General features: G+C 46.8%; 1 protein-coding gene and 1 long non-coding RNA gene across 4 annotated transcripts in view; one reads left to right on the top strand and one right to left on the bottom strand.

The window, feature by feature from the left end:
- ANTXR1 (ANTXR cell adhesion molecule 1) overlaps nt 1-16,114 on the bottom strand; it is a 254,065-nt gene that overhangs the window by 218,858 nt on the left and 19,093 nt on the right. The gene's annotated exons all lie outside the window — the stretch shown is intronic.
- LOC134936803 (uncharacterized) overlaps nt 10,832-16,114 on the top strand; it is a 298,887-nt gene continuing 293,604 nt past the window's right edge. For all 3 annotated transcript variants that reach the window (XR_010180549.1, XR_010180548.1, XR_010180550.1), the window contains exon 1: nt 10,832-10,988. This is a non-coding gene — a long non-coding RNA (uncharacterized LOC134936803). The remainder of the gene's footprint in view (nt 10,989-16,114) is intronic.

Below are 16,114 nucleotides of genomic sequence, written 5' to 3'. Positions count from 1 at the left end.
TGGAAGGGCCATCCTGCGTGACACTGCAGTGCCACTCCTAGATGGGCCCGGTGTTTGTGTCGGCCACTAGGGTCGCTAATCTTACTCACACAGCTACCTCATTGCGCCTCTTTTTTTCTTTGCGTCATGTGCTGTTTGGGGAGGGTTTTTTGGAAGGGACATCCTGCGTGACACTGCAGTGCCACTCCTAGATGGGCCCGGTGTTTGTGTCGGCCACTAGGGTCGCTTATCTTTCTCACACAGCTACCTCATTGCGCCTCTTTTTTTCTTTGCGTCATGTGCTGTTTGGGGAGGGTTTTTTGGAAGGGACATCCTGCGTGACACTGCAGTGCCACTCCTAGATGGGCCCGGTGTTTGTGTCGGCCACTAGGGTCGCTTATCTTTCTCACACAGTCAGCTACCTCATTGCGCCTCTTTTTTTCTTTGCGTCATGTGCTGTTTGGGGAGGGTTTTTTGGAAGGGACATCCTGCGTGACACTGCAGTGCCACTCCTAGATGGGCCCGGTGTTTGTGTCGGCCACTAGGGTCGCTTATCTTTCTCACACAGTCAGCTACCTCATTGCGCCTCTTTTTTTCTTTGCGTCATGTGCTGTTTGGGGAGGGTTTTTTGGAAGGGACATCCTGCGTGACACTGCAGTGCCACTCCTAGATGGGCCCGGTGTTTGTGTCGGCCACTAGGGTCGCTTATCTTTCTCACACAGTCAGCTACCTCATTGCGTCTCTTTTTTTCTTTGCGTCATGTGCTGTTTGGGGAGGGTTTTTTGGAAGGGACATCCTGCGTGACACTGCAGTGCCACTCCTAGATGGGCCCGGTGTTTGTGTCGGCCACTAGGGTCGCTAATCTTACTCACACAGCTACCTCATTGCGCCTCTTTTTTTCTTTGCGTCATGTGCTGTTTGGGGAGGGTTTTTTGGAAGGGACATCCTGCGTGACACTGCAGTGCCACTCCTAGATGGGCCCGGTGTTTGTGTCGGCCACTAGGGTCGCTTATCTTACTCACACAGCGACCTCGGTGCAAATTTTAGGACTAAAAATAATATTGTGAGGTGTGATGTGTTCAGAATAGGCTGAAAATGAGTGTAAATTATGTTTTTTGAGGTTAATAATACTTTGGGATCAAAATTACCCCCAAATTCTATGATTTAAGCTGTTTTTTAGGGTTTTTTGAAAAAAACACCCGAATCCAAAACACACCCGAATCCGACAAAAAAAATTCGGTGAGGTTTTGCCAAAACGCGGTCGAACCCAAAACACGGCCGCGGAACCGAACCCAAAACCAAAACACAAAACCCGAAAAATTTCCGGCGCTCATCTCTAATAGAAACCCCAAAGCAATAAGGAAGCAAGCTAAAGAATAGTTCCATAAAGGTATCAATAGCACATGATGAAATAGGCGAGCTGTTTAAAAAAAACACAACAAAATATTTCTTCTAAAAACTGGAAGTAACGCTAAACGCTGTCCACACTTAATAGATTTGGGTGAGTGTTGCCCAACAAGAATTGAGTATTTTCACATGTTTATCAATAATCAGTCAGTATACAGAATACCCTAGGCCACATTGCATCAAAGCAAATTTTCCATCATGCCTAGAAAGCATAGATTTCAAGCAAAAGCCTATAAATCATCAGGCACATATGGATGTGCTTAATGTACACAAGAAGGGAAATTTCAGCTGAGTAAGTTCTGAGTCAAAGAATTTGGGAAAAGTAGTGCTTTGAAGTTGTAGTGTAGCAAATGCCTAGAGACATACAGTACATGTGTATTTGTGGGGCACGCTGCACAATGTATGGCTAGAGACTAGTAGGTGACCTGCAGTACCTGCTGACTGAACAGATCACATGATTAGCATGGGTCAGCAGCCCAGTTGTCCGTACAATGGCATAGGTAATGCAAGCACTGAACTGTAAAGACGGTTATACTGATCAAAGTCAGGATAGGAGTGATGTAGCATCTTGTTTGTGTTCAGTGCAATGTTCTCGGGATAGGCTCTTTAGCAAGAAGATATTTTGTAACAAGCCACATGTCTGCAACTCCAACCATATGAAACCATACACTATCACTCAGGATAAAGGAATGGGTAAAATGTCCTCTGTAGGCAGGCATTTAATAATGGATTTAGTCAATGTCTGCTTGAACCTGTCGACAGTGGAGTGGGCTGAAGCAATCTTCAAGAGACTGCTGCTAATCATTTCAGTAAGGATAGGGACATTAGTGAATCATCTTGATGCACAAAGTGAGGAGCCATTTCACAGGGAACAATGGCCCTCATTCCGAGTTGATCGCTCACTAGCTGCTTTTAGCAGCCGTGCAAACGCTAAGCCGCCGCCCTCTGGGAATGTATCTTAGCTTAGCAGAAGTGCGAACGAAAGGTTCTCAGCGCTGCTACAAAAAAAATAAGAATTTACTTACCGATAATTCTATTTCTCATAGTCCGTAGTGGATGCTGGGGACTCCGTCAGGACCATGGGGAATAGCGGCTCCGCAGGAGACTGGGCACAAAGTAAAAGCTTTAGGACTAGCTGGTGTGCACTGGCTCCTCCCCCTATGACCCTCCTCCAAGCCTCAGTTAGGATACTGTGCCCGGACGAGCGTACACAATAAGGAAGGATTTTGAATCCCGGGTAAGACTCATTACCAGCCACACCAATCACACCGTACAACTTGTGATCTGAACCCAGTTAACAGCATGATAACAGAAGGAGCCTCTGAAAAGATGGCTCACAACAACAATAACCCGATTTTTGTAACAATAACTATGTACAAGTAATGCAGACAATCCGCACTTGGGATGGGCGCCCAGCATCCACTACGGACTATGAGAAATAGAATTATCGGTAAGTAAATTCTTATTTTCTCTAACGTCCTAGTGGATGCTGGGGACTCCGTCAGGACCATGGGGATTATACCAAAGCTCCCAAACGGGCGGGAGAGTGCGGATGACTCTGCAGCACCGAATGAGAGAACTCCAGGTCCTCCTCAGCCAGGGTATCAAATTTGTAGAATTTAGCAAACGTGTTTGCCCCTGACCAAGTAGCTGCTCGGCAAAGTTGTAAAGCCGAGACCCCTCGGGCAGCCGCCCAAGATGAGCCCACTTTCCGTGTGGAATGGGCTTTTACAGATTTTGGCTGTGGCAGGCTGCCACAGAATGTGCAAGCTGAATTGTACTACAAATCCAACGAGCAATCGTCTGCTTAGAAGCAGGAGCACCCAGCTTGTTGGGTGCATACAGGATAAACAGCGAGTCAGATTTTCTGACTCCAGCCGTCCTGGAACATATATTTTCAGGGCCCTGACTACGTCCAGCAACTTGGAATCCTCCAAGTCCCTAGTAGCCGCAGGCACCACAATAGGTTGGTTTAAGTGAAATGCTGAAAACACCTTAGGGAGAAATTGAGGACGAGTCCTCAATTCCGCCCTGTCCGAATGGAAAATCAGATAAGGGCTTTTACAGGATAAAGCCGCCAATTCTGACATGCGCCTGGCCCAGGCCAGGGCCAACAGCATGACCACTTTCCATGTGAGATATTTTAACTCCACAGATTTAAGTGGTTTAAACCAATGTGACTTTTGGAATCCAAAAAAAACTACATTGAGATCCCAAGTGCCACTGGAGGCACAAAAGGAGGCTGTATATGCAGTACCCCTTTTACAAACGTCTGAACTTCAGGGACTGAAGCTAGTTCTTTTTGGAAGAAAATTGACAGGGCCGAAATTTGAACCTTAATGGACCCCAATTTCAGGCCCATAGACACTCCTGTTTGCAGGAAATGTAGGAATCGACCCAGTCGAATTTCCACCGTCGGGCCTTACTGGCCTCGCACCACGCAACATATTTTCGCCAATTGCGGTGATAATGTTTTTGCGGTTACATCCTTCCTGGCTTTGATCAGGATAGGGATGACTTCATCCGGAATGCCCTTTTTCCTTCAGGATCCGGCGTTCAACCGCCATGCCGTCAAACGCAGCCGCGGTAAGTCTTGGAACAGACAGGGTCCTTGCTGGAGCAGGTCCCTTCTTAGAGGTAGAGGCCACGGATCCTCCGTGAGCATCTCTTGAAGTTCCGGTTACCAAGTCCTTCTTGGCCAATCCGGAGCCACGAATATAGTGCTTACTCCTCACCATCTTATCAATCTCAGTACCTTGGGTATGAGAGGCAGAGGAGGGAACACATACCCTGACTGGTACACCCACGGTGTTACCAGAGCGTCTACAGCTATTGCCTGAGGGTCCCTGGACCTGGCGCAATACCTGTCGAGTTTTTCCCAACGGTTTATAATCATGTGGAAGACTTCTGGGTGAAGTCCCCACTCTCCCCGGGTGGAGGTCGTGCTGAGGAAGTCTGCTTCCCAGTTGTCCACTCCCGGAATGAATACTGCTGACAGTGCTATCCCATGATTTTCCGTCCAGCGAAGAATCCTTGCAGCTTCTGTTATTGCCCTTCTGCTTCTTGTGCCACCCTGTCTGTTTACGTGGGTGACTGCCGTGATGTTGTCCGACTGGATCAACACCGGCTGTCCTTGAAGCAGAGGTCTTGCTAAGCTTAGAGCATTGTAAATGTCCCTTAGCTTCAGGATATTTATGTGAAGTGATGTCTCCAGGCTTGACCATAAGTCCTGGATATTCCTTCCCTGTGTGACTGCTCCCCAGCCTCGCAGGCTGGCATCCGTGGTTACCAGGACCCAGTCCTGAATGCCGAATCTGCGGCCCTCTAGAAGATGAGCACTCTGCAACCACCACAGGAGGGACACCCTTGTCCTTGGTGACAGGGTTATCCGCTGATGCATCTGAAGATGCGACCCGGACCATTTGTCCAGCAGGTCCCACTGGAAAGTTCTTGCGTGGAATCTGCCGAATGGGATTGCTTCGTAGGAAGCCCCCATTTTACCCAGAACCCTTGTGCATTGATGCACTGAGACTTGGCTCGGTTTGAGGAGGTTCCTGACTAGCTCGGATAACTCCCTGGCTTTCTCCTCCGGGAGAAACACCTTTTTCTGGACTGTGTCCAGGATCATCCCTAGGAACAGAAGACACATCGACGGAACCAGCTGCGATTTTGGAATATTGAGAATCCAATCGTGCTGCCGCAACACTACCTGAGATAGTGCTACACCGACCTCCAACTGTTCCCTGGATCTTACCCTTATCAGGGAATCGTCCAAGTAAGGGATAACTAAAATTCCCTTCCTTCGAAGGAATATCATCATTTCGGCCATTACCTTGGTAAAGACCCGGGGTGCCGTGGACCATCCCTACGGCAGCGTCTGAACTGATAGTGACAGTTCTGTACCATAAACCTGAGGTACCCTTGGTGAGAAGGGTAAATTTTGACATGAAGGTAAGCATCCTTGATGTCCCGAGACATCATGTAGTCCCCTTCTTCCAGGTTCGCAATCACTGCTCTGAGTGACTCAATCTTGAATTTGAACCTCTGTATGTAAGTGTTCAAAGATTTTAGATTTTAGAATCGGTCTCACCGAGCCGTCTGGCTTCGGTACCACAATAGTGTGGAATAATACCCCGTTCCCTGTTGCAGGAGGGGTACCTTGATTATCACCTGCTGGGAATACAGCTTGTGAATGGCTTCCAAAACTGCCTCCCTGTCAGAGGGAGACGTCGGTAAAGTCGACTTTTGGAAACGGCAAGGGGGAGACGTCTCGAATTCCAATATGTACCCCTGAGATATTACCTGAAGGATCCAGGGGTCTACTTGCGAGTGAGCCCACTGCGCACTGAAATTCATTGAGAACGGGCCCCCACCGTGCCTGAGCTTGTAAAGCCCTAGCGTCATACTGAGGGCTTGGCAGAGGCTGGAAAGGGTTTCTGTTCCTGGGAACTGGCTGATCTCTGCAGCCTTTTTCCTCTCCCTCTGTCACGAGCAGAAAAGAGGAACCTTTTGTCCGCTTGCCAACAAAGGACTGCGCCTGATAATACGGCGTCTTATTTTGAGAGGCGACCTGGGGTACAAACGTGGATTTCCCAGCTGTTGCCGTGGCCACCAGGTCTAAAAGACTGACCCCAAATGTCCCCTTTCAAAGGCAATACTTCCAAATGCCGTTTGGAATCCGCATCACCTGACCATTTTACTGGTAGAATTGGACAACGCACTTATACTTGATGCCAGTCGGCAATTATTCCGCTGTGCATCATGCATATATAGAAATGCATCTTTTAAATGCTCTATAGGCAATAATATACTATTCTTATCTAGGATATCAATATTTCCAGTCAGGGAATCCGACCATGCCAACCCAGCACTGCACCTCCAGGCTGAGGCGATAGCTGGTCGCAGTATAACACCAGTATGTGTGTAAATACCTTTTTTTGGATACCCTCCTGCTTTCTATCAGCAGGATCCTTAAGGGCGGCCATCTCATGAGAGGGTAGAGCCCTTGTTCTTACAAGCGTGTGAGCGCCTTATCCCCCCTAGGGGGTGTTTCCCAATGCATCCTAACCTCTGGCGGGAAAGGGTATGCAGCCAATACTTTTTAAGAAATTATTAATTGTTATCGGGGGGGAAACCCACGCATCATCACACATTTTATTTCTCAGATTCAGGAAAACTACAGGTAGTTTTTCCCTCACCGAACATAATACCCCTTTTTTGGTGGTACTCGTATTATCAGAAATGTATAAAACATTTTCCATTGTCTCAATCATGTAACGTGTGGCCCTACTGGAAATCACGGTTGTCTCTTCACCGTCGACACAGGAGTCAGTATCCGTGTCGGCGTCTGTATCTGCCATCTGCCTGACGGCCTATGAGACATCTGGACAGGCACAAGCTGAGTAGCCGGCTGTCTCATGTCAACCACTGTTTTTTTATATAGAGCTGACACTGTCACGTAATTTTCAACAGTACATCCACTCAGGTGTCGACCCCCTAGGGGGTGACATCACTGTTACAGACACTCTGCTCCGCCTCCACATCATTTTCCTCCTCATACATGTCGACACACACGTACCGACACCCAGCACACACACAGGGAATGCTCTGATAGAGGACAGGACCCACTTAGCCCCTTGGGGAGACAGAGGGAGAGTTTGCCAGCACACACCAGAGCGCTATATATGTATAGGGACAACCTTACAATAAGTGTCTATCCCTTATAGCTGCTTATATCTGTTATTTTGCCAAATAAGTGCCCCCCCTCTCTTTTTTACCCTGTTTCTGTAGTTGCAGGATGCAGGGGAGATTCTGGGAGCCTTCCTACCAGCGGAGCTGTGTGGGAAAAATGGCGCTGTGTGCTGAGGAGATAGGCCCCACCCCCTTCACGGCGGGCTCTTCTCCCGCTTTTTTCTGGAAAACTGGCAGGGGTTAAATACATCCATATAGCCCAGGAGCTATATGTGATGTATTTTTTGCCAACTAAGGTAAATTCATTGCTTCCCAGGACGCCCCCCCCCAGCGTCCTGCACCCTCAGTGACCGGAGTGTGAAGTGTGCTGAGAGCAATGGCGCACAGCTGCAGTGCTGTGCGCTACCTTATGAAGACAGGAAAGTCTTCTGCCGCCGATTTATGGACCTCTTCTTGCTTCAGCATCTGTAAGGGGGCCGGCGGCGCGGCTCCGGGACCCATCCATGGCTGGGCCTGTGATCGTCCCTCTGGAGCTAATGTCCAGTAGCCTAAGAAACCCAATCCACTCTGCACGCAGGTGAGTTCGTTTCTCTCCCCTTAGTCCCTCGATGCAGTGAGCCTATTGCCAGCAGGTCTCACTGAAAATAAAAAACCTATTTAAACTTTTACTCTAAGCAGCTCAGGAGAGCCACCTAGATTGCACCCTTCTCGTTCGGGCACAAAATCTTAACTGAGCCTTGGAGGAGGGTCATAGGGGGAGGAGCCAGTGCACACCAGCTAGTCCTAAAGCTTTTACTTTGTGCCCAGTCTCCTGCGGAGCCGCTATTCCCCATGGTCCTGACGGAGTCCCCAGCATCCACTAGGACGTTAGAGAAAGATTGTGCAGTTTCTGAGCAGCTCGAGACTTACTCCTAGCTTGCGATCACTTCAGACTGTTTAGTTCCTGTTTTGATGTCACGAACACGCCCTGCGTTCGGCCAGCCACGCCTGCGTTTCCACAGGCATGCCTGCGTTTGTATCTGACACGCCTGCATTTTTCCACACACTCCCCGAAAACGGTCAGTTACCACCCAGAAAAACCCACTTCATGTCAATCACTCTACGGCCAGCAGTGCGACTGAAAAGCATCGCTAGACCTTGTGTGAAACCGCATGCTCAGAACTGCCACTTTTTTACCTAATCGCTGCGCTGCGAACGAAAGCAGCTAGCGAACAACTCGGAATGACCTCCAATGTGAACAGGGATAAGAGAACGCCCTGTAGCTGCACTATTAGTGATGTCACTGGAGGTTTCAAACATCGAAAGCTGACAGATTTTATTTTGTGTTTAAAGGGCTGGTAAGTTGGCCCCAAGTTTCCTATGTAACCCATTTGCAAGCCATGAAGGAGGAGCCACCAACTAAATTATTTGACTTTATGTACTAACCCTTAATTACAGGATGGTGATTTGTCCATTGGAATTACGTTTGGCACTATGGGCCGGATATAATGGACTGCGAGACGGCCGGAGCTCCGAGACTCCAGCCGAACTTGTACGTTTTTTAAAGCAGCAAACGTTTACAATGCAAAAGCAACCTGGTTTCACCTTGTAAACGTTTGCTGCTTTCAAAAAAATCTCGGAGCTCCGGCCGTCTCGTATTCCAATACATTCGGCCCTATGGGGTTATTTTGCTTTTTAATAGTGGATTGTTGCTGGGCATCAAATACATATGATCCCACCTTTTCTACTGAGATGAATGTGTCTGCCCACCCATGATGAAGCCACACCCCTACCTGGTCCGACCTGGCTGCCCCCTCCCGCATGGGGCAGCTAAAAAGTAGGTAAGTATGTTTATACTACCTTATGGTAGTGTGAGATCCCATTCTGCTAATGTGGGGGTCCATGTGCCGGCGAGTAGGAAGTCATGTTGCCATTGATTTTACACCAGCCAATGCAATGTCATCATTATTATTCTGCACTTGGACCAGCCTCATGCTAGGTGCAAGACATCAGAAACAGGCTTCCCTTCCCACTACGCAGGAGAGCTTCTGATACTCACTCGCACAAGACAGGGCGGTTCTGTGCAGTCATCCAATTTCATGAAAAATTACTTGAGTTTGGTCCAACTCAGAGAAAAACAGAGATATGCAACTCTGCAAACATTACTATCTGCGTTATGTACTATGTGCTAAAATCTCCATTTGTGCCCATGAAGGAAGATCTGTCCGTCTCAGAATGAGGCCCACTGTGATCAGCACAAATACTGTATGATGCACTAACAACACTAATAAACCCAACATGCACCGAACTGGCCTAAGTTATTGTCAGACCCAGAGGGATATTTGTAACAGCTATGTTCCCTTTACCTCTAGCTGATCAGTAAGTGTGAAGGCTCAGGGTGCTACAGTGGGATCACCGCCCACATTCTGATATGGGGCCCAGCGATGCACTGTTCCACCCCTGGACTCAGAGGTTGCTGCAGGGACGTGCAGTCAGGGGAGGCAGGGGAAGCAGTGCCTCCCCTGTCATACTGACAAAGAAGATATTTATAACACATATTCTGTGTCATATAAATCTTCTTTGTATTATTCTCATCATTTAGGCTGTGAAAATGCAGGCAGCTGTGGATGGGAGGCAGCGGGAGCAGTGCCTCTGGCTGTCAATAATAAAGTGGCTGAGGCGGGGGGGGCAAGCCACCGGCAGAAAAAGCCCATTAAAAAAAACGAGGAGAAGAGGCAGCTCTAACTCTGCCTCAATGACAGATGACAGGTCTGTCCCCTCAGCCTATATACAGAGCACGCCCCTGCCCCTCTCTGGCTCTCCCCTCTGTCTATCATTCTGACAATGCCCCTTTCCTCCAATCACCTCCCCCATACACGGAGAGGAGGTCTGTGAGGATCTGGCTTTGAATGTGGGTGAGTAGCATGTTCCCCGAGGCTCCCCTCTCCTGTAACCTTAACACAGCCACAGTACATACAGTTTTGTGTTGAAGCTGCAGCAGTGCAGCTTATCCCCTGGCCAGTGTGATGAGCTCTGGCCAGCTGGCCACATAACATCAGCCCAGCCAGAGGCACCCAACCTGCCAGAGCAGGGGCTGGTGACACCCCCTGCCCCTCTCATCACAGCTCCTTTCCTGTCCGACACTCAGTCTGTTGGGGCGGACCCTGCACACAGAAACTCTGACAAGTGAATGCAATTTACTATAGATGTAATATATGGATTAGTCAGTGTGTTTGTGTGGCTGAGCCAGTAGTCTAGTTGAGGCATGCTGCCTAGCATTAAGAGGTCCTAGGTTCAATCCCCACTATGGGTTGCAATTATATTTATTTAACACATTGATTTTTATGATTCTATTTTAACCATAACTATCTGCTCTAGGCATCATTTAGGGTGAATGCTGGAGGACATGGTTTTGATTCCCAACTAGGTTGAAATGTTTCTATTTATTTAACAAAATGTTGTTTTCATAGACTTTTATTATTCCAAATAAAACCTTCGTGCTGCAAGTAGTTTGGTGGCCTAATGGTTAGGTGCTCAACTTTAAAATGCTGTGGTCATGGGTTTGATTCTTTGCTAGGTTATGTATGTTTTTAATTCTGAATTGATTATTAAAATATAGTTTATGTCTCTAAGACATTATACATTATATTATTTTCTACTGTGAAGGATTCCTGCCCCTCCCCACTGGCAGATACTAGCCAGTGCCTCCCCAGCCATTGACCTCACCGCACGTCACTGGGTTGCTGTACATGTTCTCAATAGCAGAATGCAGTGGATACCAAGTACAGACGAGTGCTATACAGTAGTCCAAGTACCGTACAAATACTATAGCATTTCCAGGATAGTACTAGGCCAGCTCCTGTGAGGAGCTCATGCTGCAGAGAAAGCAATGTCTGCAGACAATGTCATGCAATGACCATACATGGCAGAAGGTAAGGTAACAGTATTTTCATTTGTCTTTTTCTCTATGAAATAGAACAGCGTAGTATATTTTTCTCTGTTGCTACCTAAAATGTATCACATAGTGGGTGGGATGTACTATGCGGAGAATGCGGTAAATCCCCTGTTTACTGCATTTACCTAATGTACTATCCCCCGGCCGCCAGGTCAGTGCCACGGAGGGGCTCACCAGCTATGGGCTTCTCTCCGCAGCTCTAGGTGAGGGATCCGATCGGATCCCTCCCAGAACGCCTCGCTCCCGCCATCACCCTGCGCAGACTGACTTCCAGGGCCAAATCCCGGAAGTCAGGCAGCCGCTGCACATGGCGGAGGACAGCTCTTATCGGAAGAGCTGTCCTCCGCAATACTGATCGTATATGTAAGTATAACCAGCTGATCCTGCTAGGATACAGAAAAAAATGTTGACATAAAGTGAACATAAAGGGTGTTTGGAAAGCAGGAGAAGCAATGAGCCTTCTTGTAGATCCTACAAGTGTGAGGAATGAGTTTTCGTCCAGGAGAAATTCCATCATGTTTTACTAGTGGTGGAAACACTGTCTCAGGCAGCGGTCCAGCAACTCTCATAATTGGGTTGAGATTTGATAACAGTGGTTTGCCTTCCCTTTCCTGCTCATTAGTAACCAGCATGTTCTGTGGGTGTGTGCATTGCTAGCCGAAAATAAAATCCCATTCCCAATTCGGAAAATACAAAAATTCAACATAGGGAGAAAGACATCATTGAGGAAGGATTTGTATTGATTGACTCTAATTTCAGCCTCAGAGGTAATGAGTGACCCTAAACCATAATATGCAAACTTTCACAATAAGAGAGCTGCCATGTAAAACAGCCTCCTCTTCTGATTGTCCAGAGCACACAAAAGAATTACTCATCTGACCATCTGTATTCCAGTGCTCAGTATTGTACTCTTGGCCAAACAATCATCAAAGTAAAAATATATAAATACATATAAAACTTAAAAAAAAAAATTAAAACAATTCATAACTTTGGTTTATTGATGTGCCCCTGCCAGAAGAAAGGTGTAGGCTGTACACTGTAGGTACAAATCTTGGAATCACAGGAACACTTTGACCAGGCTCAGACACACCTCTGTTGGGGGTAAACCATACTAACAGAAAAGGTCGCCCACCACCACTAAACAAGCACTGCGGGACTACGTCTTGCTTTTTAGTGAACTTTTAGATGTTTTCTCTATTTACATGAACTTTATCCTATATAATAAAAGGCTAACGCAGCTCCACACCTCTCCGGATGGGGGGTGGGGGTTTCGGGGGGGGGAATTCAAGTGTTTTTCATGCCGGTGGCCACTAGATGGCGCCTGACAGCAGAGCATTTCAAGTGTCGCTCCGTTCAGGCGTGCACAGCTGCCGGAGCTGACGCTACTGTTATGTTGTTCGGGCTGGTAACAAGTAAAGAGATAATGCATTAATGTGCTACTTTTATCATTCACCTTGGCTGTACAAATTTATGGTATCACTGTGAGAGAGGGGAACTGAGATGAGACCTCACCTTACACTGCAGATGAACGTTTTCTTTCATGTTTTTCAAGTAAGTGTGAGTGTGACCCTTCACTCATCTTCTTTTTGTTACAGATGTAGTCATGCACATCTTACTGCGATGCTGCATGGTATGCCAGGCTACGATTACTTGCAGCCGGCGAACACTTAATTAATTCATTTAATTCGTCGCGAACAGTCGCAGCCTGGCACACCATACAGCAAGCCATGTGGCAGCATGTTGCATAGCAGAAAAGATCAGCATGGCTACATCTGTATATTAAAAATATATATATGGATGAGGGCTGCGCTATAACCTTCTGTGTAAAAAGCAGCTATGGAGAAGTGGGCTTCCACTAGCCCTATCGAATCTATGAAAAAGTGGTAACTCCCAGCGCTGTTACACAAAGGACAGTATAGCAAATGGTATAAAAAAGGTTATAAATTTTATTTTTCTTAAGAATATAAAACAGAGTCTATAAATGTCTAATTTCAATATTAAACGGAAAAAGATGAATTTGCAGGCAATATACTATATGTCAGTGATTTTCAACCTTTTTTTACTTGCGGCACACCAAACAATATTTTAAAATTGCTAAGGCACACCATCATTTCCGCACGGGAAAAAAACCCACACACATTGGCCCTCACAGTATAAAAATAATCCACACATACATTGGCCTACACAGAAAAAACAATCACATTGCTCCCCACATAAATAAATCACATTGCTCCCCACATAAATCCTATTGCTCCCCATATGAATTAGTCCCATTGCTCCCAACATAAATGCTTTTGTGCCCCACATAAATTATTTACATTGTTCCCCCCATAAATCCTTTTGCTCCCCACAGGAGAAATAAAATATCAAATATTAGCCCCTACCTATCAGCTGTCCTTCTCCCTGTCCCTCAGTGGCGGGGGTTGTTCATAGTGGAGTGCTGCAAATACTGAGCAGCGGGCGGTCGGGCAGGTTTGGATGTGGGTGGACAGGGAAAGTTGTGGATGCGGGCGGGAACTGGAAGATGTGTATGTAGGCAAGTGGGCTGGTTGGGTGGTGAGATGCGGCGGCCGTGACCTATGATGTCACACTGCCTCGTCTTCAAGGCATAGGTCACAGGCGGGGAACGACTGATCCTCTAAGAAGAGCCTCTGCCACAGTTAGCTCTGAAGGTGCAGGCAGCGACTCTGACTCCGCGGCACACCTTGCAACTGGTCGCGGCACACTAGTGTGCCACGGCACACTGGTTGAAAAAGCCTGCTATATGTGAAGTATGATTAGTAAAAAATCAGTATGAATAAAATGTTCCTAAGAGGGTCAATGCATATTAGAATCTGATACGTGTATAAAGGGGGTGTATTTACCATATGCAATATAAGTTCCTAATACCGGTATACATACATAAAAGACACTGAACAAACATATAATCTTGTTGCCTTAGTAGAGACGCACATGCGGTTTATTCTACTAAGCTAATACGTAGGTGCTTGATAATAAGAACTCCTGTGCGGTACTGTATCCAGAAACAATGTTTCTATGTGTCCAATCCTTGATACAAGGTAACAGTCTTTCCAGCAAAGTCTTTAAGCAGTGACAAGGCAGTAGTAGTTGATGTGGATAAATTCCAAAAGTCACTCACCGCTATTTCTAAGTCTCACTGGTGCTCTGTGGGCCGCTGTCAGGGTCTTGTATAGATGTATAAAAAGGCGGATGTCTGCCGGCAGACACTTGGAATCAGCAACGGTGGTCAGCGTTTGAAAGCGTGCATCCGATCCGTTGTTCGGCGTTCGACACGTTTCGCCTGTAACACAGGCTTCGTCAGGATCATTGTTTCTAGATACAGTACCGCACAGTACCGTATAAGATTCTAATGTGCATTGACCCTCTTAGGAACATTTTATTCATACTGATTTTTTACTAATCATACTTCACATATAGTATATTGCCTGCAAATTCATCTTTTTCCGTTGGATATTGAAATTAGACATTTATAGACTCTGTTTTATATTCTTAAGAAAAATAAAAATGTATAACCTTTTTTTATACCATTTGCTATACTGTCCTTTGTGTAACAGCGCTGGGAGTTACATCTGTATATTCCCATTCCCATTGTGAGTGTATCCATGAACTGAGGGTAATACACTAGGATATGGGTCTGGGAGGTAATTCAGACCTGATTGCTAGGGTGCGTTTTTTGCATCCCTGATATCAGGTAGTCGCCACCTACAAGGGGAGGGTATTAGCTGTGTGCAGGTGTGCGATCGCATTTGTAGTAGAACTGCACAAACATCAGTTTGTGCAGCTTCTGCTCAGCCCAGGACTTACTCAGCCGCTGCGATGATTGGGGCCGAAGCTGATGTCAGAAACCCACCCTCCCTCCAAATGCCTGGTCCAAGGGGAGTGTAAATTCTCCCGTGCAATTGTGCGATCGCATGTGTTCGCTGTGCTACAAATGTCCCGCAGTCAGCAGACAGCTGCAAATCCGTTCGCACCTCACTCACCATCAAATTATTTTAGCACTGTGTGCAGTCTGTGCGCAGCCCAGGACTTACTCCTACAGTACAGTGTGATGAGAACAGGCTGATCGGGGCCGGAGCTGACGTCACACACCCTCCCTGAAAACGCTTGGTAACGCCTGCATTTTCCTGGACACTCCTCTAAAACGGTCAGTTACCACCCACAAACGGCCTCTTCCTGTCAGTCACCTTGCGATCGCTTTATTCGCACCATCCCGTCGCTAGGCACCGATGCCCAGTGCAGTTGTCCGACACGTTAGTGCATGCGCATGTGCAGTACAGACATGATCGCCCACTATACAAAAATGCACAGCAGCGATAAGGTCTGAATAACCCCCATAGTTTCATCCACATGAGCTATGTCGGTGTATCCTAATTACGAAGAGAACTCTCACTGGGCAGGATGTATCATGTATCACATACTGTACACGATACATCCCACCCCTACTCACATGCATACCGGCATTTATTAATGCCATATACATGAATAATTACACAAAGGACAGCTCTTACCATAAGATCTGTTCTCTGCAAAGAGAGGACGGCGGGCATACACACACTAGCGATATCGAACAGTGATGTCATGCCGTGGCCGGCCTGTAAATGCAGCTTTGGACGATGAGTCCAAATTGAGCGGCATGTACGTCCGACACTACGGGTCGTTAACGACCTGCGGGGCCGCGCATCAGCCATCGTCAGCAGCATACACACTGGGCGATATAGTAAACGACATCGCTCAGGAGAGTGGAAATGAGCGCTCTCTAACAGTCACAGTGACCTCTTCTACAAGCCTAAGCAGACAATATATTAGACATGGCCCTAAACATGATGGGAAGCTAATTGCATTACTTTTAAATATCTATATAATAATTTTCTATATAATAAACAAGAATGGAATGTCCTGGATATGTGATTCTGGGGCTGATTCTGAGGGGCAGGTAAAGCCTGATTTACTACCATATGGTAATGCAATTCGTAGAAATAATAATTAAGTGTTCTTATTAAGAACTCTTGTAAATGAATATGCATGTAATACATATTTAGGGTCCTATTTATCAAAACAATTTGACATAAAATGATGCAGAAA

Source organism: Pseudophryne corroboree, chromosome 6, assembly GCF_028390025.1.
Source record: "Pseudophryne corroboree isolate aPseCor3 chromosome 6, aPseCor3.hap2, whole genome shotgun sequence".
Lineage (NCBI taxonomy): Eukaryota > Metazoa > Chordata > Amphibia > Anura > Myobatrachidae > Pseudophryne > Pseudophryne corroboree.
Note: the sequence above shows the minus strand (reverse complement) of the source record. Positions and strands in the feature narration are given on the sequence as shown.